The sequence below is a fragment of the Sander lucioperca genome, chromosome 6 (assembly GCF_008315115.2).
Source record: "Sander lucioperca isolate FBNREF2018 chromosome 6, SLUC_FBN_1.2, whole genome shotgun sequence".
Lineage (NCBI taxonomy): Eukaryota > Metazoa > Chordata > Actinopteri > Perciformes > Percidae > Sander > Sander lucioperca.
The window spans coordinates 9,550,667-9,575,900 of NC_050178.1; the positions used below are offsets into that span (position 1 = coordinate 9,550,667).

At 38.9% G+C, this 25,234-nt stretch overlaps 1 long non-coding RNA gene across 1 annotated transcript; it reads left to right on the top strand.

Annotated features, from left to right (window-relative positions):
• The first annotated feature begins 936 nt into the window (after positions 1-936).
• On the top strand, positions 937-24,768 carry LOC116051314. Its single transcript, XR_004105322.1, has 3 exons — positions 937-949; positions 8,025-8,028; positions 24,628-24,768. It is a non-coding gene; the product is annotated as an uncharacterized LOC116051314 (long non-coding RNA).
• Positions 24,769-25,234: the final 466 nt, after the last annotated feature.

A 25,234-nucleotide genomic window follows, 5' to 3' on the forward strand; every position in this document is an offset into this window, starting at 1 on the left:
TCAGTTTATTATTGCATGGTAGTGTATAATATAATTTTATTAGATGTATATGCATATGCCCTAAATCAGTGGTTCCCAACCTGGGGTCCGGGGACCCCTAAGGGGGGCGGCAAAGATCACAGGGGGGGCGCGAGTCTTTATCTGGTTTGAGGTTGAGGTAAAAAAAAAAAATATTTGCACATGTTAAAGAAATTATGATAATACACTAGAATATATAATGTATACAAAAGTCTGTATAAAAACTATATATTTTTGTTCTCACTTAAACTTGTAGGCAGGCTACTTAGTAGGCCAAACCTCCGGGACCTCTTAACCTGGGACCCTGCTGTCATCAGGTCAGCTGCTAGCTGCTAGCTGCTAGCTGCTATCATCCCGCCACGGCATCACTATTTTATGAACGAAACATGGCAGAGAAACGTAAAAGTGCTGATAACTCCTCTGTATCAAAAAAGAAAGTAAGGGACAGTTACCTCAACTTCGGTTTCGGAGGGGGGGCTCAGCTTTTCTTAGACATAAGTAGGGGGGGCGCCAAGAAAAAAAGGTTGGGAACCACTGCCCTAAATGTTGGCACCTTTATGCATATTGTGTTTCATTTAAATAAAGGCTGTGATTGGAGTATGCTGTTTTATCACATCCAAAACAGAGATCTATATATATACATATATATATATATATATATATATATATATACTTTTTTAACCTAATCCAAACTGATTGATCTTATTCAAAGCCTGTTTAGCCTCTCTGTATACACATTCATATTTAATAGAAAGGCCTGGGAATCCATTTCAGGTAGTCAAGTTAAGTGCCATTAGACTCACATAGGAGATTTTACTTTACTAAAAATGCTGTAATGCTAGACTCCGTATTAATTGTACTTCATATTTGCACAGATGCATAACAGGGTTGAATGTATTTCAATATATACTACATTCAATAACAATTAGTGGTCAGCTTGGTTTCATTTCAGTGTAGAAGCCTGTGCTTGGCATGCATAGTACTGTATATGTAGTTTGTTTGTAAGGGGGTGTCAACAGTTATATATAAGTCAATAGAGGCATTTGATTGTTTTTTTATCACACTTCTGCAGATCTGGTTGATACATCAGATACACTGCATGCATGGCATAGTTCCTGCTGGTATTGTTTCCCATGTTACAGCTGAACTATATGCAGTTCTAGTTTTTGGAGCTCATTTTCCATTATTTCACACCTTGGTGAAAACATAAGTATTTCCGTGCATCTCCCCGCTTTAGTTCTCAGACAGCATTGCATGTCTGTACGTGGTGCTGTCTGAGAACAAAAGCACAAAAACACGTATTATCACTTAAATATTAAACTTAGCACAAAAAGTAAGGAAATTTGTGTTTGGTAGATTATTTCTCTGTGGTAACAATGCTATATGGCAATAAATCTTATACCGTTGGAAAGCCTGTTTAATTCCCTTACAAATGGTTCCCCATTTGTAAGGAACATGCATTTGTGGGATGAGCAGCAGCACTGAGTATGTGGGTTGCGCCAATGAAGAATTTGTCAAATCTTCTCTGCCATTGCCAAACAGCTTATTCTGCCATTGACTCATTTGGTGTTTGGTAGATTGGATGATTCTGCCTACGGCAGTTAGATCAAAGGGTCAAAGTGTGGAGAAGACGCGGAGAACACTATGCTGATTGCTGCACTGATAGAGTAACACCTTTTGGTGGAGGCAGTGTGATGGTGTGGGGCGGCATCTCCCTCACTGGAAAAACAAGGCTTGTCATCATTGGAGGCAATCTCAATGCAGAGAGATATAGAGATGAGATTCTGCAACCACTGGCAATCCCATATCTCCACAGTCTGGGACCGAACTCTATCCTCAAAGATGACAACGCTCGCCCCCACAGGGCGAGGTTTATCAGAGACTACCTCCAGAATGTGGGAGTGGAGAGGATGGAATGGCCTGCCAGCAGTCCTGACCTCAACCCCATTGAACACTTGTGGGATCAGCTTGGGCGTGTTGTTCGTGCCAGAGTGACCAACACAACCACGTTGGCTGACTTACGACAAATGCTGGTTGAAGAATGGGATGCCATCCCACAGCAGTGTGTGACCAGGCTGGTGACCAGCATGAGGAGGAGGTGCCAGGCTTTTGTGGCTGTGTATGGTTCTTCCACACGCTACTGAGGCTCCTGTTTGTGAAATGAATAAATTGTTAAATTGCCAAAATGTCTTGTTTCTTCAAACTTCAATCATCCAATCTACCAAACACCAAACGAGTCAATGGCAGAATAACTTGTTTGGCAATGGCAGAGAAGATTTGGCAAATTTTTCATGGGCGCAACCCACACACTCAGCGCTGCTGCTCATCCCACAAATGCATGTTCCTTACAAATGGGGCACCAATTGAAAGGGAACTAAACAGGCTTTCCAACTGTATAAGATTTATTATTATATTATTATATTTGTGGAAGATTGTAGTGGCCAAACATATTAACTGTCAGATCTCCTTTGGCTAAACCTTTCACACTGTCCAAAATATATTTTAAACAGCTGTGCTATATGTTTGAACAAATCTTTGGAACACATCATGGGAAAGCTGCATCAATTATGGGGAAAGTGAGCATTGAACATTGAACAATGCAAACCACCTACGCTGGCTTTTCAAAGAGAGACAGTCAAAAGGTCTCTCTCCACTATTAGAACATTCAAATAATTGCCAGCCATTATGATCAGGTCCAGTGAGTTTGCTAAGTGATTGAGAGTTTTTTTTCCCGTTGATTCTTTTTATTGACTGTTGAAGTGAAAATTGATTCACTTCCAAGAACTATTACAGTACAATGGTTTCCAAGGAACACAATCAATCACCAGTCAGAAGAACTTAACAGAAGGAAACACCACTTGCGTATAGAGCTAGAGCCGAATGTTCCACTATTTATTTATTAGTTAGGTAGGTATTCGATTTTCAATTTTGGGATTTGAATATTCATTTTTCCCCCCAAAACTGTATAATAACAGAATCATAAATTAATGCCTTTAATTAAACCAAAGGACACATGTTGCAGTACCCTACTTCAGGAGTTACATGACATAATTATTGCATTTGTCTTGGATATACGTTTATCTTGTAGGGGTGACCCAGAATAGTCGACTATTCGACAATTTGATCTAAGGAGACTGAAACGGCTGCCAATCTCACAGTCGAATCGTCGCAGTGTCTGAAAATCCATTTGGGCGATATGGGGGTGCTGAATGTCTGATTGTACATAATATTGCTTGGTTTGTCCTAATAAATCATGATATATAGCCTATTCTGATATAAATATCAGCCTATTAACACTACTGTTAATAACAAGTAAGGGTACTAATGTGGACAAAAATCAGAAGTGCCATGCTCAGTACTGTGTTGAAGACTTGTGAAATTGTCTAGTGCCTTGCAACCTGCAACCTCATGACAATCTTTGGCACGTTTACTCGCCACAGCTATATACAACATTTTACATCTACTATATTCTATCTACAGTATCCATCTTTGCTCCATTCACCATCCCAAAAAGGACAACACTACAACAACAACAACAAAAACATCTATTCAGCTTACATATGGCTACATTTCCATTGCTTGAAATTTTCATGCAGCCAGAGATTCATGTCCCTTCATCTGCTGGCAGTAGCTCATTCACTGGTGAATGATTTATATACAGGATAGTGGAGGAAACATTTACAAAAAAAAACACCTTGGCTACCTGGCCTTGTGCGGTCGTTGGTATTAAAATGGAATCTAGCCAGAAGCTATTGTAGTACTGTGACACATTGAGTTATTGAATTCAGTGCTGTATAAGCCATATACAATATCAAATAATATAAGTCATGTAGAGAGGGAGGAGGGTCATTGTTTGCATTTTTCAGTTGATGAAGGAAAATTGCAACATTCATACATTATACCGATATAGTTCATTTTCCAAACCAATAATACACAAGCAACAGTAACAACCATAAAAACACAAGAACGTAAACATTTTAAAGAGTCTTAGATTTAGTCTAGTCTTGCATAAAGGACACCTTTTCCAAAAAGATAAGAGTTTAAACAATGGTTTAAAGCCCAGAAATCATAACCTTAAAGACTCTTTAAAAGAGGTAATTATCTTCCCTTGATTTTCTGCGCGGGAAAGTCGCAGGACAACACAATTTTCTGAATATAACCATACTGAGAAATACAGAGAGAGTTGTGTGGAGCTGATAGTCTTAATTAGCTTTGTAGCAACTCATTTGGCGATGGCTTGAATGCACTAAAGCTTTAAGAACTGAACAGTCAAAATGTCAGCTAATTTGCTTACATCAGGACTGTGTTTATCAGATTTGATTGACAGAGCAACATAATCAACCCATATACTGTTGGTGTACATGCTAGTCCATGTCCATGCTACGGTGGCCCTGAAGTGCAAATCACCACAGCAATTAGAGAAACGCAACAACAAATCATAAAACACAACGGCAAATAGGAAAACACAACAGAAAAAATGAAAACACGACAGCAAATATGAAAACAAAACGGCAAATAAGAAAACACGACAGCAAATAGGAAAACACGACAGCAAATAGGAAAACACAATGGCAAATATGAAAACACGACAGCAAATATGAAAACACGACAGCAAATATGAAAACACGACAGCAAATAGGAAAACACGACAGCAAATATGAAAACACGACAGCAAATAGGAAAACACGACAGCAAATAGGAAAACACGACAGCAAATAGGAAAACACGACGGCAAATATGAAAACACGACGGCAAATATGAAAACACGACAGCAAATATGAAAACACGACAGCAAATATGAAAACACTTCAACAAATCACAAAACACAACGGCATTAACTTCTACCGGAAAAGGTAGGGCCTATCTAGTAGAGGACGGACCCTCCTGATTGGACAGATGCACTGTCTGTCTTTTGACAGGAAGGAGAGGTGAAAAAATAAAAGTGCCTCACTGTCTATGCTTTTAACAGACGGACTAGCCGTTTCTCATTTCAAAACACTGGACGAAATGGATGTGGAACTATGAACTGTGCTGTTGGTGAATCGGCGTCAGTCTGCTTGCAGGAGGAGAATATTCTGTCAGGAACTTTGCTCGCAACGTGCAAAGGTAGGTAACGTTACCGACACCGATAGGCTTTAATGTAAGCAATAGTCGTTTTGTCTTATTTATCCCATGTCAATAAATTAAAAACTCGTGGGAGTTCATGTTTGTAGTTGTCATAACACTTACCGGTAAGGAGAATTGCAGTAGCTAACCGTTTACATTAGCTTGTAGTTTACTGCATGTATGCAACATTAGCTCATTGTCCAGTAGCTTCTAACTTTCAGACAAATGCAGTGCAAAATATGATCAGCAACTACAACGTAAACACTACCAGCTAATGAGCTACCACAGGCAGTATGATATGCATTAAACTGCAAGTGAGAAAGGGTAAATAGTACTGTAAACACACAAGCTACAAGGCTACAACCAACATATGAAAAGTCATAATACCTCCATTGATAAACACCCACTAATACAGTAAAGGTAGGTGTAAGTGTGTTAAATGGTCAACAGTTGTCAGTTAAGACCATGATGAAGAAACTACACCACTACACAGTTACATGAAGTACCTTCATGTTTCAGTATGCTTAAATATACTTGTGATACAATTCTAATCTTACCAGGACAGGTTGGATAACTACTGGACTAACCTAATCTTACCAGGACAGGTTGGATAACTACTGGACTAACCTAATCTTTCTCCTTCTGTCTGCAGTCCGGAAGCAACACCATCATCGGGAGCTGAGTCTGATCGCCGCTTCATGTTGAATATACTTGTGTACAGTATATAGTAATGTTTGAATAAATGTTATAATAAAGATACACGTTTCATTAATGTCTTTTTAGAGCTTGTATACCTAACTAGTTATTAAAACAGGTAGCATCTGAATATAATTACTCAGTTAGAAGTTTCCTGTGTCCAGGTCATAATTTGATGGAAAAATAAACATTGAAAAACAGTTTATATTATATACACACCCAGAAACTTAAAAGACACAGACAAACTAGTTAATTTAATGATTTTATTTTTTTAATGGCAATCTCTAATATAGCAAATAATCTATTCAACATCTCTTTTTGGCCTCTGTCTCCCTGCTTGTCTTTTGCTTTCCCTCTCCTTCTCATCTCTCCCTTCTGGTGATCCGATTCGCAGCTTCTGATTTGGCAGTTAAGGGGAACTTAAAACTGTTTTTTTAACCTCTTACTGTATTGAATGAGTGTTAGTCATTAAGGTAAATTTATAATTATGTCTAAAACACACTTTTAGATTTGTGAAAGCTTTATTGTCTTTATGAGAACACAATAAGTTTTTTTTCACATATAAACCACATTAGACTAGGTCTAGATCCACCTAGACTTGTCAAATCTGGACTACATTATCCCAGAGAGGCTAAGGAGTCTTAAAAACACAGTTTGGGATTTGTGAAAGCTTTATTCTATTTGTGAAAATGCCATAAAGGGAGATTTTACTGTTTTTTGCATATGTAGACCACATTGGACCAAGTCCACATCCAAAACCACAATACCTAAACTTGTCAAAACTGGACAAGAATTAACTCACACTCTCCATGTCATTTATTATATCCATGAGCAGGTCTTCCCCTGTACTTGTGTAAACACGGTAACGCAAACTTGGTAATCTACAGTGGGCAATACAGCACCGTAAAGAAAAGACCTTTACGACAGCAGGTGTGGTGAAAATACTACCACTTTTGTCCAAAGTGGCCGCTAGAATTAACACAAACTGAAAGTTACATATAGCCACTTTAAGTCATAGAAAAAAATGTCTTCATGAATATAATGTGGAACTGCTGTGGACCTATCTCTGACAGCAACACATTTAGGATGTATTTGATCCTGTCAGAAGACACCATGGTGCACACTTTATCAGAGAGTGTGTCACAGCTGTCGAGGAAGTTTGACAGGTATTTCACAATCCTGTCCAGCTGGGTTTCATCATCAAAGAAGATTGGGACCCAGCGTTCCCCAGGAGTGGGGTTGCTCCTCACCTGAGACAATGGCCTATGAAGTATGAATTAAAAAAAATCTTAATAAATACTCAGTCCTGCCTCTTTTTCTGAGGAAAGGTGAGAAAACAACACTTATGTTGAAGGAGAAGGATTTGAAGAGTAAATTAAACCACTGGCAAATCTATGACGATATTTGGATTGATTTCCAAAAGGTAAAAATAACTTTTTCTACTTTTCTTTTGAAGTGAGAAGGAAGACCTGCTCATGGATATAAGAAATGACATGGAGAGACGTGGACTTGTACGTTGAATGTCAATTAGCAAAGGCCATGCTGTGGCAATAAAATAAAACAGTTTATTTAGCCTCTCTGGGATAATTTAGTCCTGATTTGACAAGTCTTAAGTATTGTGTTTTGGATCTGGACCTGGTCCAATGTAGTCTATATGTGAAAAATACAGTAAAATCTCCCTTTATTGCATTTTCACAAATAGAATAAAGCTTTCACAAATCTCAAACTGTGTTTTTAAGACTCCTTAGACTCTCTGGGATAATTTAGTCCTGATTTGACAAGTTTAGAAAAACGGTGAAATCTCCCTTTATTGTGTTCTCATAAAGACAATACTAAAACTTTCACAAATCTAAAAGTGTGTTTTAGACATAATTAATAATTTACCTTAATGACTAACACTCATTCAATACAGTAAGAGGTTCAAAAAACGGAGGATCAGTCACTTAGCAATGTAAATTATGTTTCCCTGCTGAATCGGACAGTTTTAAGTTCCCCTTAAATTTCCCCTTAACTGCCGAATCGGAAGCTGCGAATCGGATGCCAACTTCAGCGTTGTAGTGCAGCCTCCATTTGTTCCTTAGTCCCTGTTAAAAGACAGCAAACACAAGAAAAAGATCTTTACCATTATAAATGCTATAACGGAATGTTATACTTGTTACATGGGAAACTACTCATACATTTTAGCTTTCATTTAACGTTGCTAGTGAAGTTAACAAGGTGCAGCTTTACCTCCAATCCTGCAGCTACAACTGATAAACAAACCAATTTCTAAATCTCTGCTAACATTACGCATATACAGTAACGGCTTACAAAAAGAGGATGAAAATGCCACCGGACATTAAACTTTACGAACACAAATGGCATAAAAGACAGCAACACAGCTAGCTAGCTAACAGCCTAATGTTAAATGATAGGTTCAGTTAGCTTAACGTTAGCTCGGGGTGTATCTACCTAATTATAATAGCAATTTGTACCAGCATTAATGCGTAACACTTGACATTGATGTAACACATTAACGGTGATAACAAATGTACGGCAAACACTAAATATACTTACATTTAAATGTTAATTGTGCCATCAGCGATGCCGCTCCAACTCCCACTTAGGTCCACCATTGTTGTTGTTTTTTTAACGAGCCGGCAAAGCCGCGCGCATAGGATTGTGGGTGATTTGGGAGCGCGAAAGACAGACAGTGCATCTGTCCAATCAGGAGGGTCCGTCCACTGCTAGATAGGCCCTACCTTTTCCGGTAGAAGTTAATGCCGTTGTGTTTTGTGATTTATTGAAGTGTTTTCCTATTTGCTGTCATGTTTTCATATTTGCTGTCGTGTTTTCATATTTGCCGTTTTGTTTTCCTATTTGCTGTCGTGTTTTCATATTTGCTGTTGTGTTTTCCTATTTGCTGTCGTGTTTTCATATTTGCTGTCGTGTTTTCCTATTTGCCGTCGTGTTTTCATATTTGCTGTCGTGTTTTCCTATTTGCTGTCGTGTTTTCATATTTGCCGTCGTGTTTTCATATTTGCCGTCGTGTTTTCATATTTGCCGTCGTGTTTTCCTATTTGCCGTCGTGTTTTCATATTTGCCGTCGTGTTTTCCTATTTGCTGTCGTGTTTTCATATTTGCTGTCGTGTTTTTCTATTTGCTGTCGTGTTTTCCTATTTGCTGTCGTGTTTTCCTATTTGCTGTCGTGTTTTCCTATTTGCTGTCGTGTTTTCATATTTGCCGTTTTGTTTTCCTATTTGCTGTCGTGTTTTCCTATTTGCTGTCGTGTTTTCCTATTTGCTGTCGTGTTTTCCTATTTGCTGTCGTGTTTTCATATTTGCCGTCGTGTTTTCCTATTTGCCGTCGTGTTTTCATATTCGCTGTCGTGTTTTCATATTTGCCGTCGCGTTTCTCTAATTGCTGTGGTGATTTGCACTTCAGGGCCACCGTACCATGCTCATGCTAGTCGCAAAGAACAACATTTCTATTTCATTTTGTAAGGAGTTCAGAAAAAGGGTTGCAGACATGTTTCCTTACTCTGCAATTGCTCACATTAGGGAGAACAAAGACTACACAAGTACATTTGTGTTCATTTTGGATTGCTATGGAATTTAAAGGACAATTCCAGCGCAAAACGAACCTAGGGGATAGCGACCTCTGTCGTTCTCTGGGACATGTTTTCATGCTAATTGATTGTATTTGTAGCTTGAACGAAGCTAGCGCGGACCGCTGGTTAGCTTACAGCGCTAGTATTCGGGGCACAGGGAAAGTAAAAACAAATTGCTATTTATACCACTAAAAAGGCTCAAAATATCACCAAACTTCAACGGTAGCATAGTGAGGGTCCCTGCATGTTAGCCGAAGCATAGAGAACTTTGTAAGTGTACCGACAGTTTATTGAATGAAGAGCTGCAGGAGCTCCGTGAAAGGGCTACGAGAGAGAGAGAGCTATGCCGCAACAGAGCCTCGTACTTTGGGAAACCAGTCATGACTTACAGCTGGCGATGCCAGCAATTTGCACCCCAAAAATTCTCCCTCTTTTTCACAGCCCAATGTTGGCAGGTATGTATCACTCTTCATGTTGATATAACATATACAATCAGTGGCCACTTTATTGAACAATCCTGTCCAACACAACAGAAACACAAATTATACCTACTTTTTATGAAAACGATTTATAAAGTTTAGGTGTTGTTGTTGCAGTCAAAAAATTATACATGTGGTAATACTTGTATTAAAATTGCATTGACCCAAAATTACTAATTTAAGTAATCCGAATATTAAGACTTTTTTTGAATGTAATGGTGGGCGACTCGTTGAAATGTAACTTGTTTAAAGTGGGAGATAGTGAGGTGGGCCAGTTTCGACTTAATTCCACTTTCAACCACTTCATATTTTTGACGTGATGCATACCAAGTGGCTCCAAACACAAAGAGCAGAATCGATTATGTAAGCCAGAAAAGCAGCAAAGCAGAGGAAACTGGTGTATTGGAGGGACATATATGGAAAAATGTTTCACTAATCTTGTTTTCTAATTTTAAAATATTCTATATAAAGTATCTTAATGTCAAATTTGTAACGCTTTTTTATGGGTTTGTTGCTTGTTTTTCATATACTTGCATACAATACACAGTATTTGTGTTCAAATTACTGTAATAGGGAAAATTAATTTGATTGTCTCTGCTATGCTGTATTCAAACTGAATTAATGGTAGACCTAAAGTGTTGTTGTATTGAGCTGTACATTCAATTTAGTGAAATTGATCAGTGAAAGATTTAGAAGGAAAATTCACAAAATAATCCTGACAAGTTTCATTTTGTGTTTAAGTCTGTTTTTTCCGCAGATAAGAAATCTTACAAAACCAAATAAAGTTTTATAAATGAGACAAATATTTTGTCTATTTATTTTCATCATGTCTGTGTAAGATGCAGCGTTCATTTCAATTTACCTGAGAAACAGAAAGGTCACAGATGTATCATTGTCAATGCCCCTGCCAAAATGTCCCCTGAGGTTGTCATGACATCAGATGCTAAGTACAAACCCCAGTCATGCTTTTATTCCACACTGAAAACCATGTTGCAGCACAGTGTAGCAACCCACACACATGAACATACATCACAATGTATCACATATCGATCGATCGACACATGATGCTTGCGCTCACAGTAGCAGAGGTTAACTTAGGTCACTGGTTGACTGGTGGTTCTCTGTAGTAAAGGGTCAAGTGGGTCTGGGGATAGATGTTGCGTAAGGTCGCACTAAGCTCGACTGACCTCAGCTCGACTCATGCATTTCCACAACAGTATTTAAGGTCAAACAGATTTATAAGTACTTCAGCTGGGGATTTGCTATGATTGGCATGTCACAGTGAAGAGGATTGGAGCACTGCAATTTCTATGGACAAATAACATGAATCTTGTACTTACCTGCAGAGCGTGCGTGCACGCACACACACACACACACACACACACACACACACACACACCAACCCTGTCTTGTAGAAGTTCTGTATATATAGAAAACATAATCCACGTGCATTATGTTTCCTTCAAAACATATTTGCTGTTGCAAATTAAGGGTATGTAAACATATTGTGTGTCACACATGTTGTAGTCACTTTTAACTGTACAATATAGTTTTTATAGCATTTTGCAATGTTTGAATGTCGAGTTAGAATTGTTGCACACATAGTTTTTGGAATTTTGAACAATGTCCTGCCTTTGACCGGACTTCATGCAGTTTCTTTGAGGCATAAAAAGACACATTTTTAAATCTTCTGACACTTGACAGAGGAAAAAAAAACACCACATACGGTCTCACAAGGTCACCCTACTGTCAGCCACATCAAGAGAATATAGAATCTGCTCGCCGTAGCAGGAATTACATGATTTGCATCACGTACAACATAGAAAAGGTTGTCCAGGGACTTATTTTTAGCAGGCTGGAATGTGACTGAAATGTTCTTTCCAGTTTTCTGCTGGAGTTCTAAGACTAAGAAAGCAGAGTGGACTTGTCACATCAATGCACTGGCTACATACTGTATGGTTTTAAAGCAGTATTACTTTTAAATAGTTTAAAGTGAAAATATCTATGAATCTGCCATCTGTGTTACAAGCCGTTCAGACCTCTCAGGTCGACTGGGACCAGTTGCTTCATGTTGAAACAAAGCCTTGTGAAGCATCTTTTAGCTTCTACACACCTCATCTCAGAAAACATGCTCTAACATCTGCTCCAACTCTTATGAATTAAGACTAAAAACTTTTCTGTGGGCCACTGCTATTTTATCAAATTTGTGCCTATTTTTTCTGCTCTGTAAAATGTACTTACAAACTTAGTTGTTGTTTTTATCCATTTGTGTACCTGATCACTATCATTGCCTTTTTGTTCGTAAGGTGCTGAACAAATAAAAATGTGCCTTGCTTGATTGTCAAAGTCAAGATATCAAATCACAGCACTTATTAGCTCTTACTTTCCTGCAGTGTTCTTTAGCTGAAAGGACAATCCACTAATCTGGAATGCTAAAACATGATAAACTTCAAAAAGCATGCCAATATCGGTAAAATGAGAAAATGAATATAGCAAAATAGGTTTGGTTTGTCATTTTAGTTTTTAGCTATATAGTAATTGTTAAATGTTTTGTCAAAAACAATCTTAGATCCTACTACTAGAAAAAGTCCTACTACTGTCCCCCAACTGGACCAAAGCAGTTTCAACCTTCTGACCAGCTGACTGACCGACTGAAACTAGCATCCTAAAGTGTTGTTAAGGTGCTAAGGTGTGTACAGACCAAACGCAAAGCAAATTTTTCTTGAGACGTGATTACATACCAAGTCAACGCAAAGACATGAATAGATACAAATTTGCCCTGGCTGACGTGAACACAAGTTTGGGCGAGTTGAAATGCTTCAACTTGAGTGAAACATTTGCGTGACGCTGTGTTGCCAAAGCCATCAGCCTTGAGATTCTCCTGACGTCGCTTAGAATCAGAAATGGAAGATGGACTCATTGTTGCCGTCTGTGGCCACCCGTAGCTCTATGACTCAACGTCAGTACTGTACAGAGACAAAAAAAGGTAGGGCTTCCAGCCGTCGGTTATACTTTACTATGTACCATGTTAGCACCAATGTCATAAGGTAACTAACATAACGTTTGAAAAAAATTTGCTTTGTGTTTGGTCTGAACCAAGTGGCATCCTCCGAGGCTGAAAAATAAAGTCAATGTGGAACTGTGATTCTTCGAATGGCCACTTGAGGCTGGCTCTAAAAGGGAGTCAATCCCCATGGACCCCCATGATTAAACATGTTTACAACCTGGCACAAAATCGTTTTTTGTCTATAAAGCCAATTTCCCCTGCATGACAACAATTTTAAAATAACTGACCCATTTAAATTATATTAAAGGGCAACTATTATATAGCATTTTCAGGATTATACTTGCATTTTGTGTTTGTATTAGAACATGTTTACATGCTTTAATGTTAAAAAAACACTCTCTCATAATGCCCATGGCTGCTGCACCTATATTCACCCTCTGTATGAGACGCTCTGTAGGAGCGCCTGTCTCTTTAATCCCTCCTCCCGAAAAAGCCCAGTCTGCTCTGATTGGCCAGCACGCATCCTGGAGCCTCCTCTCCGTGTTTCACTAGTTGAAGCTGGAGCTACTGCAACGGAGTCTATAGCAGGACTTTGTGCCGTGAAAAATTACCAATAAAGGCTTCTAAACCAAATATTACACAACCGGACATGTCCCAGCAGTAAGTGACCGGAATTTGGGGAGAAATGACCAGCATTGGCCGAGAATACAGCTATGTCGCGTTAGCATGTAGCTACTTAATAGTTAACAGTATGCTAACGTTAGATTGTAGTGGAACGAAGCAGCACTTTCTACCATCAAAAATAGCAAATAAAGGTTTTTAAACCAAATACTACGAACAGAAAATGTTTCAGGAGTAATGTGACCCGGAATTGGGGAGAATTTAACGACACTGGCAGAAAAGGTGACATTGTTTACTGCCGTTAGCATGTAGTTACATGGGACAATGTTAACACCGCAGTGGCTTAAAAAAAAAACAACCACTCCAGTCCTGCCTACTTGGAGCAGATGACCAATCATAGAAGGCGAGAGTAGAAAAAACTGTTGAAACCAGAGTGTTCATACGTTTTAGCTCACAGGGATTTGTCTAAAATACGTTTACCTCATTATTTGAAGTTTTGGCAACATTTAACATGAAAATCTAACATAATAACATTGTAGATATGACAGGAAACACAGAAAAGCATAATATGTGACCTTTAAGGCTTAAAAATGTGCACAATTAGGGGTGTGCCACTTTGAGTGACAGGTGGGTGCCGTCACAGGTGGCGAGCATAGACTGTAGGCTTCATTTGGCCCTGCCTCATCTCCATCCACATTTAACCCTAACCCTCCACGTCTTCGCCCATTTTTGGATTAGTTGGGGACAAGCGGAGTCAGGCACTGCCAAGATGGCGACGGCCGGAACCACCCACAGTGAGCTTCACAATGGCTCTTCAGAAACCTACGGGTGACATCACGGAGACTACGTCCATGTTTAACGCAGTCTATCTGCTGAGCACACTTTAAGTGCTGTGTGTTCTCACTATGAAAACTCATGAATTGCATTTATACAGTAGGTAGAGCCCCTTTCTCTGTTTATGTGTCAGGACAGCACACATAGGCTGAAATAACCAAAACAGCATGCCTCAGCTGCAGCAAACCAGGGGAGACAGAGTGCCTTGTGACCATTCATCACCACTAATAGGTCATAGTTTACAACCTGACGTTAGACATACATCATCAGTCAGACACGGGGGAACCAAGGGAAAATGGAAGAAAAGGTGTGATGGTACAGCAGGAGTCTGGTGAGAGTAGATTATGTGATGTCAGCCACATTCAGCGATACAAGAACATCTAAGAAAAAGTGGCACACCTCTATAGCAGCTGTCCTACTAAGGATTTGAAAACAAACTGGACAGATGTGGATGAAGTCTTTGGCAGCTAAGAAATATTTTATGTATATGTACCTAACATACCAGGACTAGCCTCAGGAAGAGCTTAAACATGAGTGACACATGGGCAAGCTCTTCCTGAAGCAAATCCTGATGAGTTCTGTGCTCTACAATCCATATCACCTTCATCGGCCTGTGGCTTTGCTAAAGGGCCGTCCATGTCTTTTCTCTGCTGTTGAATTAGCTGAATATGGCTTCATGAAATCTAAGCTTCCAATAAATGTTTTAGTTAAATTATTTATTCTTCTGTGTGATCTGTGCATACACATCATCTTTTTTATGCTCTCAATCTGTGCATCAGACAACGTCGTGTGTCCAAACATTTTATACAACGTCAAAATTGCCAGTTTCACAGCAAACCTCAGATGGAAGATAACAGAGGGCTCCAGCTTGGCAGGGGACCTTTTTTCCACACTGTGGATTACAGATTCTCTATGTTGATCATTGGCTGAGCCCAACTCATATTGACATCCAGGCAGGTTTCTTGCCTGTCATTAAGGTTTAATAAGACTCACCACATAGTGCCTCATTAATAGCTGCCCACAGGGCACACTTAGGACCTTTGCATAGAAAGGGGAGAGAGCAAGTGAGCAGCAGAGAGTTGAGGATGGGGTGACTTTAAAAGAGGGAGCCGACACGTTCATGTGGCTCTACTGAATACTAATAAAGCTGGACACATGTACGTACGTGCATACACACTACACATTTGTAAGCACATACAGTCCTTCTCTGGGCTGCACTACACTGCATTGCAATATTCAAACACCAACCAATTACTTCAATTCAAAGGAAAGAGTTTGAGACTTTCAGTCTAAATATTTGGGCTGAGGGAGCCAGTGGAGTGTTGGGAGTAAACACATTCTCTATGTAGGCCTGTTAATGTCGGGGGTGTGTAGTTGTATGTGTGTGCGTGCACAGGACTGAGGACTTAGAAATAACTCAAATACTAAATCAAAGGAAAGAGTTGTAAATCTACCCTCTAGATACTCACTAACTGCAGAACTCTAAAAAACATCAACTGCACAACTCCCGAAGCTGGAAGCACCAAAACTAACATTCATGGGCATAGATACGCATTGCCGGATGTTTTCTAATCCTAAAAAAACGAATCTGTTAACCAGCTCCCTCCCCAACCAGTTGTTTTAGCATGAACAATTTATTTGTCTTTTATTACAAAATCACTCTCAACACTCACCTTATGTAACCTCCAATCTAAAACTTTGTGCTGCTGTATTACTGGGGAAGCTTTTTGATAATGTGCACTGAGAAACCATATCTGATTGTGGGGTGAAGGGGAGTGTTTTAGGTGTAAACAAAGCATAGGCATTAGACTTGATGGGGAAAGCACTTAAAAGGCTCTCCAGTTCAGAGTCTGAGATCCGTGAAGGGTAAAATCATGTTAGGCAGCTGGAGTGTAATAAAAACAATTGAAAGTATGCACATGTCCTGTTGACATTCTGATGGGGGCAGGGGCTTGAGTTACCCTGTAGTGTTTTTAGATGTAGCTACAACTCCTGTGTTTCTGTTTTGCATGCAAGCTAGTGTTTCACAGACAGTGTGGGAATTAACTTCAATAAGTCCGCAGAGCAGGGAAAAGGGACACATGCAAAGATGAAGTCTTTTGCAAGGACAGCTCTGGATGACTGAAAAAACTGGCCAAACTGCTTGAAAACTCAAAGGATGTGTTTTGGCAAAATTACAAAACTGCCACATTAGTCAACACTAATTGTTGTCTAAGTCCATACAGCAGTTAGCCAGATCCGAGCAACAGGATGCTAGATTCAGACAGGTCTAATTTCTGTTTGTTGTGTTTAAAAAAAAAAAGTTTTCCCTTAACCTTTAACAACCTCAAAAGAACCAAAAGGAAATCCCTCAGTCAACAAACAAATAAGTAGGCTCGTTCGAGATGAGCTAGGTCTGCACAGAATCGATCACCGGCGATCGCCGCCCAATGCATGCCGGTTAGATTTGTGTCCAACTTGATCCTGACTTGCTCTGATGTCATGCACACGTGGTCAAAGATATGAGATCGAGGCGGCCGCAGGTTTGAGACGCAGGCAGTGCAGTTGCTTTTCACCGACTGCAAGACCCAGGCGGATCCAAGGCATGATGGGAAACGCCTGCCCCTCAGCTGATCTAACAGCTGATTGGGTCAGAATCGACTCAACATGATGAAGTTTTATATAAATTTTTTATAGTTTTTGAATTGTCTGATTTAAAGGCTTATTCTGTACAAACCACATGTTGTGTGGCTGATAGTAACGTTTAGAAGTCAGAGAGACTAAATTTGTTCAGATTACGGATCATCTACAGTGTGTTATATATATTGTTAATATTGTTAATTAAAATCAGCAACAGATCGCATGTAGAGCATTTTGACAGCTACTCTGTCATAATAAAAACAACTGGAGACTGTGTACAAGCTGATATATGGGTCTGATAACATTTTATTAAATCAGAATCGGACCACAGTGTTTCTGTCACTTCCTGTTCAGCCTGAAGGCAGCTGGAAACTGTCCGACTTGAGAGCGGATTTTTGTCACTGCCCCCGGCTGCTGCCGCCTGCTCTCGTCCACTTTACAGGCGAGGCGCAGTTCATCTTGAACGAGCCTAGTGCTTTCGGGCAGCTAGCAGCAAGCAGCAGGTCTGCACCTGAACTAACCGATTTCAAACTTCTACTCCTTTAAACCAGAGCTCCTCCTACAGACAAACCAAAGTTAGTTCATAATCAATTAAGACAATAACCAAAAATATATATAAATCAATATTGTAATTGTATATATATATATATAATAACAAAGAAACATAAAAAATATAGTACAGTCCCCTCTACTATAAAACCTATTGGAAGCTCTCACTTCCTCTTTTGAAGGGAATTATATTGTAAGTCTATTGTCTGAGCCACACTCCAGAGCAGAAGGCGGCGGCAATGCACCACTGAGCTGGGTGACAAGGTATCTGTATTACATTCAGCTCATTCACAAACATTTCAACATATTGAAATTATTTATGTTAGCAAGTTAGCATGCTATACCCACATGTGCTTACTATGCTAACATAACTCAGCCAGGAAGGCCTGGCCTATGCAATTTAACACCACACCTAGGACCGTCCTGCCATTGGATGTGGGATGGAATAAGTAATAGAACTGTATAAACTAGAATATGTCTGACAATGTGCAACCTACTCTTATAGGCCATGACTTATCATTTTTACAGTCATTTTCAAAAATAACCCCCTATGAAGTATAGCAGTTAAGTATACAACTGAACCTGTTACAGAATCTTAACCATACCGTAACCACTTTTTTTGCCACACCACATTCTTTCCTTAACCTTAATCAAAACATAGTTGCCATGTGCAGATATTGCATAGTAGATATTGCAGTCATAGTCAGCTGTTTGGTGCTGTACAGATACTGTACAATACAATTACTTTATCAGAGCTTTTTCACTGGATGCTGGTGCCTGCTGCTGCTGGACATGAGGTTGATGAGAGCTGTGAGACTCCACGATAACAGTAAAGTTAAGGGCCGATAAAGCCCTGTGGGAGCAAGCCCCCTTACAGGTTTTTTTGATTGACAGGTGCTTTCTTTTTTAACCCCGCCTTACACTAAGTAGTAAACCCAAACTCAGGCTTCAAAACATCCCTTTACAAACCGATGGGATGATATAACATGACTATACTGTTTTTTACAGCCTATATTGGCTACATCTGTCGTTGAGTTGCAAAATGCTTACAAAGCAGTGTTGACTCAGTGTGCCTGTATATTGTATGTACATAGAATATGACATGCGACAAGACAGCATCCCATACAGTAAACATCTGATCTGGCTAATGCATCTCGTTCTCCTTCACCTAGCCAGAAGTCTCCTCTCCTACCTCGACCGCCATCCTCTTTTTGGCCTAGGAAAAAAATCTAAAAACAAATCCAATTCTGGCAAGGGACATATTACACGCTATTGAAAAAAAACAAATGCACGTCTGTATATAAATAAATAAACTGCCCCAAGACTTTCTTTAATGCATGGGGCTTTATTTTATTCAGAAGACGAACAATAGATATAACATTGCCAGGCAGAGTTGAGACTAAAGCGAACACAGTGTGTGGGCGTATTTGAAGGACAAACCAGAAAGTGCTTGTTTTTAAAATGTCTTCTCCATCTCACAAACTGAGTAAAATATAGTGCAATGCCAGTCCTGCTGAAAACATATAGACATCACATTTTGAGCAGGCTTCAGAGAGCAGATGAGAGAAATGTCATGAACATAGCTCACCTGAAAAGGCCAATGCTGTTTCATCTTCCTATCAGACCCTCATAAGAGTACCGTTATTTCAACAAAAAGCCCTTCTGTCAATAGAACACTGTTTTCATCCTTAACCGTGCATTTACTGGCATATTTTTTAGACCAGTTTAGAGACTTTATTCCACGCTCTGTCTGAATCCGTGTTTTTTATATCCATCTGGTGTTGTTCATTCTTTAATTTAAAAATATTCTGTTTTTATACGTCTAATTATAGAAATGTTTGTATGAATAAAAAAAAAAAAAAGAACAAATTTGAATCTCTCCATTAAATCTGTAACCACACGGTGAGGACCTCTCAATCGATATTTTCTTCTCCCTATCAGTCTCAGGCGGCTGAGCATGGTAGTGGCATACTATTAGGTTATTACAAAAGCAAATCAGTCAGCAGAATTAATTTTCTTGAAAAATATGAGGGGAATTAATAATCTTCGCGGGGCATGTAGATGCTGAATTTTCATCACTTTTTCATTTCTACATGAAATCTTTCTGCTTTGATGATGGCTGCTGTCATGTTCTGTTCAGTGGGTATTTGAATGAGGGTACATTTGTTAACATAAATTCTATCTGAAGTCTAACCATGCATTCTACGAGAGGGAAAAAAACAAAATATTTAGGTTGAAACATACACGTTTATATTGCATAGTCGCAGGTCATGAAAGACAATTGCCTCACACATTGTCATTTAGATTCAGAAATCTGCTTTTTATTGAATGTGCATGTGTACTATATACCTTTTATGTGCTTGATCAAGATTAATGTATTTATCTATCTTCTATCTACAAAGACAAAGCGTGATCAAGCATGACGTTGTGATGTGTAGAGAGATGAAATGCTCTTCAGGGAGCAGTGGTGCTGAGAGAGACCGGGGAGTTGTGGCCTTGAAGTAACTGGAAAGGCATGGACAAAGCACAAAATGTCTGGTAAGGAAAAACATCTTTACCATTCACAAAAGCCATCCTGCTGTACATTTTATTTTGAAATCTTTATTTATTCAGCTGACAGGCACTCAAATTTGAAATGGAAACTCTATTTGGAAAGTTCAGTGTTGATTCTCAACTGCCAGGTGAATATAAGTACTGTAAATATTCAGCACTGTTGCTTTATTTTTACACACTGTGATATAACCCTGAGGTAATTCTTTTTAGAGTGTAAACTACATCCATGGCCGTCACCATCTTCCTCTTGACGTTACTGCTGCATCGCTTCCTGATTTCCCAAACTATGGCGTGGCACGAGGCCCAAAACATAGAACGCAAGTGCGTTAATCACGCATCAAAATAATTTGTGGCTTTAAAAGGAATTTGCGTTAAAGGTGCCATAGGTAGGATTGCGAAGATCCAAGACTTAGCCCAAAAATGTTAACATCGACTACTTCTCAGTCCCTCCCCCCTTTCCGCTAAAGCCCAAAACGGTCTCCTAAGCCCCTCCCCCCACAAGGGAGAATGAATGCGTGTGCATGAGCAGTGATTGACACGCAGTTAGACACCCCCCCCTGGCCCTGATTGGTGCATCTGAACAGGGAGCTGTGGATTTTTGAAAATCGCACTACAGGCTGTAGTGGTTCTGTAGGTGGTGCCAGATGAGCTGGATTTTTTTTTTAATTACCTGCTTCATGTAGTTCTACTCAAACATAGGGTCAGTTTCAGCAAATATGACAGAAAGTTAGTTTTATAAGTCTTACCTACTGCACCTTTAACTCATTATTATCGCCTTCATTTTGACATCCCTTATTATTACATTTTTTTTTTTTTTTTTTATTGGACAATTGTGACAATAAGCAAAATATAGACTATCACAAACCTCTCTTTTTGAATCTGATGTGGATTGATGCACATGCATAAGAAGTAAAATGGAAAATAAAATGCTAGTTTTAGATATATGCACAGAAAATATGCCAAAAGATGCAGAGAAATAGAAACAGTCACAGAGACCAAAACAACTTGCTTAATGGAAGTAGAATAATCTATCTAATGTCTCTTATATTATCAATAGGGAAAGTAATTGAGGTCAGCTAGTGTAGTGCAGTCAACATTTCCACTTCTGCAATTGTCCTGGCTTTTTCAAACTTCAAACACTGACTATCAGACTATGAAACAGAGCAGAAAGTACTGTACCTGAGGTCAAACGCATTAATAGATTGGGAATATTACTACTGTATGCAAGCTGCATAGGTAACTAATGTTTAGGCTTCAGGGATACTACAGGGCTTTCTGATTAAATGTGCTCATGTGTTCTGTCTCTATTTTCATCATACAGATGAGGACTTAGTTAATAAGAATGCAACGCCATGCTCTTGCTGATACTGTGGATAGTGTGACAACAGCAAATTTGCATTCAACAGCAGCAGATGCTGTCAAGTGCCTAACTTCACTTAATCACCTCTGCAGAGTCATGCAAAAATATTCCTTATGTTTAGATCAAAGAATGACACCTACTGCCCCCTGAAACCAAAAGGGACACTTTCTTCCTTTCTTACTCATTAGAATTATTTGTGTCTCATGCCTTTCACTATAGCTATTGCATATTTCCTAAAAGACACCTAACTGGAAAAAAGATTTAATGACTGCATTTACATACATGCAGTCTGTATCGATCAGCCTCAGATCCTATGCAGTCAGCAGATTCTGAATCCCCACCATCAACATTAATGTCATAACATGCCAGTTTTAGAGACAGGTCTGTAATGGCACCACAAACAACTTTAATAGCACACTTAGTTTTTGGCTACTGTGCATTCACACCAACCTGCAGTGTTGTCATCTGCTCACATGGCTTTATATGTGAATCATATATTGTTATAAGTATTTCTATTTGTCCAGTTCCAAGTTTGTTGTGCTAGACATAATTTACAAATGACAAACTGATTATGGAAAAGATGTCTACCGGTACCAGTAATTATATTGTTTTGCTGCTTTTGAAGTTGACTTTTTTTACTTACCCCATAAAAATCAAATATGTTATGGAGCCAAGCTCCCCCTAAAGCTTCAGAAAATCAAATGAATCACTACTATGTGGGAATTACAGTTTATGGCTAAGCCAATAGAGGTGAACCATGTCTGTAATTGCCATATAATACTGCAGCATGACTCGTTGGAAGTGAAATGTGAAAACTGCCTTGCCATCATTTTCTCTCTCATATATGTGATTTCATGCAAATGTTCTAAACCCTTGGAAAAAAAAGGAGTAATGGCTCAGTTTTTATAATGACTTTTTATGCCACATTTCACTATTAGAGATAGGAGGTGGCCAGTGCCTTAGGGGCCTTAATACCATATAAAGGCTCAAAGGTAGAAAATCCTATAGCATGCAAAATATTTGATGCTGATGTACTACATATACAATGGTTATGTTGAGGAGGAATGTAGTTAATGTTATTGCTCTTGACTGTAGAACTAAATTGCTGTTGTGCATCTTATGAATTCATCTTCATGCCATAAGCTTGTTAAGAGGGTGGAACTAACAAACAAAAACTTTAATCCTAGTAATATTTAACCAGTTTCAGTGTTTTGATGGTTTTGACATTTCCCCCCACCGAATCTTCCACCATTAAAATGTTGTTTGGTTTGTGGTACTCAAAGCATCAAACAATTAAAAACAAAGTTTTAAACTTATCAGCAGAGTCTTGTAATAGAAAAGTGTTCCTGTTATGCAATCTAGTCCACACATCTCCCTTTCAATAGACCTCACCATTAACAAGGTAACAGCCATGCTTTGGAAAAGAATAGTTACCAAGGAGACTGTTCACAGCAAGGTCTGTGGATTACTTTGAGGAACAAGGTTTGTTTCTGAAAGGACAAATCATAAGGAAGAGAAACAATGACTAAAAATATAATTTAAATCTTTTAACTTATATTTTTTGTACCTTTTGAGTACCAAAAATTTTGTACATGTATAGTATGGGGTCATACAGTATATGTGCCTCATTCCTGAGTGAGTAACTGTATGTTTTGAGCACAGCGAACGATATTTTGCAAGCACATTACATTACATTTTGAACATGTGCCCTCTCAAAAACTCTTTCTCCCTCGCTCTCAACCTCTTCACTGTGTGCGCGCTCAACTCTTGACACATTCGCTAAAATTTTCACAGCATTACAACTGTGTCACAAAACCAACCAATCGGAGAATTAAAGGTCAATTCTGATTGGCTGTTCATCTCCAATAACTTCGCAAGTAGCAGGAAACGCATATCTACGGGGGAACAGTCTTTGATACAACACCTGCAGTTATTCCCCAGCAAGGGGTATTTCTGCTGTTGTCACGGGGTACTTGGAAAGATTGTGGAGCAGCTTAACTAATCAAATTACAGTTTTTCTTGATTGCTTTGATGCAGCAGTCAACTCAAACTCCACATTTTCAAAACAGTTAACACACAGGCTGAAACAGTGGCACTTATGGTCAAAATGACACATTTTGTTTGCCAAAGGCTCTAACCGTGTCAAAACATTTAAAATATGCATTCAAACAACACAACTTGCAAACAAGTGTATGAGCTCTTCCAATCAACCATTACACAGTGGACAACAAAATACAGCAATCAGTGCGAATCAGTGCACCATTGCTTGTCACTGTAGTCTATTACTGTACGTAGCTTTCATGCCATTTGTTGTCAACTTTGCCTTCTTGCAGAGAATTGGATCCAGAATCAGAAATGCTTTGATGCAAATTTTATTGATTCCATTGATTCTTATTTTCAAACTGTGGCTGAAAACTGAAATACTGTAAATATTACACATAATACATGTAAACCAAAATAAAATCTATTAGAGTATAAGAAATTAAGAAAATAAAAACCAAAAGTATAAACATCTATTGTTTGTCATCCACTGTTGATACTCAGTCTCTTCTGTCTTGACGATGGGGCCACATGGCCTAACCCTGCAGACTGATTGCTAATTGAAGATTTGTGTGAAGGAGTGTCAAACAGGTGCTTCAGTGATTTCATACTGATGTAGGTAGTTTCTAATAGTTAGGAACAGATGGTTTCTGTTTGGTTACCATAGCTAAAACAATGGAGTTTGGACTGCTTGAATGACATCTGTGTTAACTGTTCTGCAAAAGGGTGGGGAAATGTGTCAATCCAATGAGAAAGGGTTAACACATTTGCAAGAGGTGTCTTCTGCTCTGCTGAGACAGTGATGATGAAAACCGAGTGGATCCCAGTTTCTTTAAGCAGGTCAAAGCAATCAAGAAAAACTGTAATAATTTAAATTATGATTTATTTAAAACAATATATCAGCTAAAACAGCTCAACACTGATGTTAAAACATATAGCGAAGTAATGAATGGTAGAAATAAATTGCTAAAAGTAGGCCTACTGACTAAACAGTTGAAATGATTAACTAAAAGTAATGGATGACTGTTGAAACATTAAGCCACACTTCAAGTAGTAGGCCTAGCTAGTAGAATTTCTGACCAAACCAACGTAAATGTTTACAGTTCAATTGCATGAAAATGTAAGAATATTAAATTTAATAGGCTATAATGAATAGTGTGAACACATTGGGAAATGATAGGGCGGGGTATGTGAGTTAATATGACAGTGCTGTGGGGGAACCTTAGACCAGAAAGGTTGGAAAGCACTGATCTACAGTATTTTATATTATTGACCTACCGGTATATTACAGACATGCCTTAATCATCAATCATAATACCGTTGTGTTGTTTGAATTACAATAACATATCTCCTTGTGTGACTATAACAGGGCTCTCAAGTTTTGAAGACAGGCAAGAGTGACAGTCTACCCCCCGTCAGGGGGTCAAAGAGGGGGGCAGGTTGGACGATCGCGGGAATGGGGGTGTTTATTATTGTTAGTGTTTCTTTTTTGTTATTAATAATTGCTCAGACTTGCAGAAGAAAAGATTTGACACATGGCACTGACAATTCAACAAAATACAAAGTATTTATTCCATTTCTACATGGTGACTAATGATGAGGGGGGTCTGGGGGTCCTCCCCCATAAAAGTTTGAGCATTAAACACTTCATTTCCTGCATTCTGGTGAATTTGTATGCACCTATTTCTACCTTTTTCTGAATCAATTTATGCTGGAAATATCTTTATGTAAAGGGAAACATAGATTATAATCCAAATATAAAA